The sequence below is a fragment of the Gavialis gangeticus genome, unplaced genomic scaffold (genome assembly GCF_001723915.1).
Source record: "Gavialis gangeticus isolate Ggan-Ray unplaced genomic scaffold, GavGan_comp1, whole genome shotgun sequence".
Lineage (NCBI taxonomy): Eukaryota > Metazoa > Chordata > Crocodylia > Gavialidae > Gavialis > Gavialis gangeticus.
The window spans coordinates 134,685,486-134,689,104 of NW_017729025.1; the positions used below are offsets into that span (position 1 = coordinate 134,685,486).

The 3,619-nt window shown below is 46.5% G+C and overlaps 1 protein-coding gene across 1 annotated transcript in view; it reads left to right on the plus strand.

The window, feature by feature from the left end:
• Window positions 1-3,619, plus strand: part of SBF2 (SET binding factor 2) — a 584,661-nt gene that overhangs the window by 565,408 nt on the left and 15,634 nt on the right. The window lies entirely within an intron of this gene.

The following is a 3,619-nucleotide window of genomic DNA, read 5'->3' on the forward strand; positions in this document are numbered from 1 at the left end:
AGGTATCTGTATGAATATGTATATGGGTGGGCGGGTGGGTAGATGAGTTTGTAGTATGTGTGTGGCTGATATACCTTCTTTCATATAAAGCTTCTGGTTTTTTTTAAAAAAAACAGAGGTAACTATCTGGTGTACCATTCTAAAAACACACCGTGATCTGGCAGTGGTCTGTTTGTTGAGCACAAACCCTTTGTTTCAAGGCATTTACAGCAGAAGATATTCCCCTTACAGGAGCATTTTTTTAAAGGATGCCAGTTCCAGAAGAGTTGGGCGCTTGTTGCAGTGGTATAACTAGGGTGGGGTGAGCAGGGCACCAGCCTAGGACTTCCATGGCTGAGACTCCCCGGGGCACCTGAATTGCCTCCATGGAGTTATAGCCACGGAGGGGGCAGCCCTATGCTGCCCCTGCTCATCCATAGCAACCAGACAGGGCAGCACTACACCAAATACTGCATGTGGGGGGTGGGGCAGGGCAGGGTGTGAGTTGAGTCAGCAGAATGGTGCTGCCCCTTCCCAGAGAGTCTTTGCACATCCCGGCACCCAATATGTATGTATCATGGTTAGGGGGGGAGCAAACAGGGACACCAGGGTTGGCTACTAGGGAGCCCAAACACAGGGCTGCTGCTGGCAGAGCAGAGCTCCTTCTGCTACAGCAGCAGTGGCAGTAGTAGCCCAAAAGCAATAGCTTTTCCCCTTGTCCATGTCCCCCACTGCTGCCTGCTTACAGTGTTTGGCATACCCTGCATCCCCCCAGCCCCAGCCATGGTGCTCAGTGAGCTTGCTACACCTCTGCCTTGTCGAGCTAGTTTTGTGGCATTATCCAGCCTTTCCATGTATGCTGTAGAATTACCTTTGTCAAAGTTGTTTAAGACTTCTGTGCAAATTGCAATCATTACTTTATGCTCCCAAACCAGGCATTTTACCACTTCTTGGTTTTCAGAGCACTTCACGTTTGACGCCTACCGTATAAAGATGGGTTAGAGTACAGTATACATTGTGGATAATTTTTTAGCTAAATTGTCCTGGCACAAAGATCCACTGAGCTATTATAGATGCTTGTAATGCAATAGCAACCTGCATATGTGATAATTTAATGGAGTTTTTGTGCTAAATTATTTTCATATTTTGAGAACAAAGGATATCTTGGCCCTAAAATCTGACAAGACAATATTCATTTTGTCTTTGGCTTTAATACAGCCAGAATTTCACTCAAATATCTTGTTTTTGATAGTTCCTTAAATGCCCAATTATTGATATCATTATAATTGTGTTGAATATGTCCTAGTTCAGTATCTTTAAAAATATTAACTAGTTGTGATTAATACTTGGGTTCCTCAGAGTACACAAAGATAGGTTCTTTTCCTTCATATATAAAAGGCCTTGCTTTTTAATAATTTGTGTCTATCCAAAACACATAAGGAGTATTGTCCATGTAAGATAAATATGTAAGTAAAAGGGGCAAATGGAAGTAAATTCAATTTAGAAGTACAGTCTCTTCTTTAATGGGAGGTTTTGTCTTTACTTCTTATATCCAGTTCACAGGAATGTCTTTTTTTAGCTTGCAAATACCAGATTTTCTTTTGTGGAACTATTTCGGTATTGAAACTAATTTTTAGGGTAGTTATCATTGAAATCATAGTATCTTTGTAGAAAAACTACATTAAACCACTAAGTACAGTATGGAAAACATGTCAGTTTTATATGTAGTTTATAATTATCTAAAATTATATTTGAATTTTTGATGATCACTTTCCGTCCTTAACAATGCAGGGCATAAATGCTTCTGTTAACTCTTTGGTGCAAGGCAAGTTGAGGTAGTCTTTTGCTAAGTCGTGGATAGGTGCTGCATTTCCAGCAAGACATACTCCCTTTTAGCACCCAAAAAGAGAGTGTACAGGTGTTCAAGTGGTTTGTGAGGAGAATACTGTGGTGACTCCACTACCGAGTGGTATCTGTTTTGAACAGCAACTTCTCTGGAGAGAGGAGTTTCCTAGTCCCAATTATAACACCTTTACAGTCACCTTTTTCATCCCCTTCCTTTCCACTCCCCCCCCCCTCCCCCCAACTGCGCCATCTGGGGCAGAGTAGTCAGGGTGAGGGAATGGGGTTGGGGTTAGTGTTACAGTAAGGAAATTTCTAGTGCCACTTCAAAAGCCCTGGCAAGAACTGGGTTTCAGACTGTGGCAGCACGAAGGGTGGTAGATTTGAGGAGAGCAGAGCAGTTCTCAACCCTGCCCCTCTGCAGGGCAGAGGGATGTCCTTGGCAGTTGCTGCTTTTCAGTAGGTGCCAGCTGATCACTGACAGCCAGCCCCCCTACCCTGGTCCAAGGGGAACCCAAGGAGCAGCCCCCTATTGCCCTGTTTGAAGATCTCACCTTTGAGGTGAATGTGTAACTCTGCAGCCGGGGCTCTGGACCACCTGTATGCTCCCCTTCTCAACATGTTTTCTCAGAACTTTCTTGGTGCTGCAGTTGAACACCTGTCCAGAGACTTAGTTTCCAGTGCAATAACGAATGAAAATCATGAGAGGAAATCACGAATCCTGTCACCCGAGCTGATGGGATTTCCTTCTGCATTCTAAAAACTAGCTCCTACCTTGTGTTGGGGCAGCTTTGCTCTTTTCCTCTATACAGAGCCATCCTAGGAGCAGCAAGTCCAGCCCCGCATGAACCAGTATAAGTGATTGGAAACAGGCTTAAACCTGTAACAGAACATAAGTTCAGAACACATAAGCTGGTTTCAAAATGGCCAAACCCAGTTTAAGATAAACCTGGATGGAAGTAGTATCAGGTTTGACTGATTTAGGTTAAACTGATCTATTGAACGTCTCAGATCCCCTCCTGACTCAGGTTAGCTTGCAGTCCTCTACCATCCCAGGATGCTTTGCGGCTCCCTGCAACTCCCTTTCCCTCTCATAGAGCAGCCCAGTGTAACATGACTCACGCTCTGCTGCTCCAGCCCAGTGCCTAACTGGCCTCACCCCTGGGCTGTCACAGACCTGCCCGCACAGCTCCTCTGCCCAGCTGCAGCTCCCAGCTCCGGGCAGCACGCAGCCCAGAGCAGGGGTGGGCAGAGGGGCATGGGGAGCCAACATAGATGCTTTCCTCTGGGTCGCACAGTCCTGGCTTGGCCAGAACACTGGTCAGAGGGGTGTGGGGGGCCAACAGGGAGCCATCCCTTAGGATCTGCACAGCCCAGCTTGGCCAGTGTGCAGCCCAGAGCTAGGGTGGGGCATGGGGAGACCCAACACGAATACTTCTCTCAGGGTCCATATTGATTCCCCCTGCCAGCTCCGGGCTTGCTGCTGGGTGAGCCAGGGCTTTGCAAACCCTAAGGTAAGTGTCCATTAGGGCTGTTCAAAGCTTCACGTGCTGATTCGATTCAGAGGAGAGTCAGCCTGATTCGGTGGCTGAATCTCTGAATCAAATCAGGGGACCAATTAAAAGGTCTGAATCGATTCTAAGCTCTCCGAATTGATTCAAAAAAGATTTGGAGAGCTTCAGCAATTTGGGCAGTCCCCCGCTGGCTGCAGCAGGGATCTAGACTCAGACTCCATGCTGGTAAGTAGGGGACAAAGAAGGGGAGGCTTGTGGAAGGGGGAGGCAGAAGACAAGTAAAT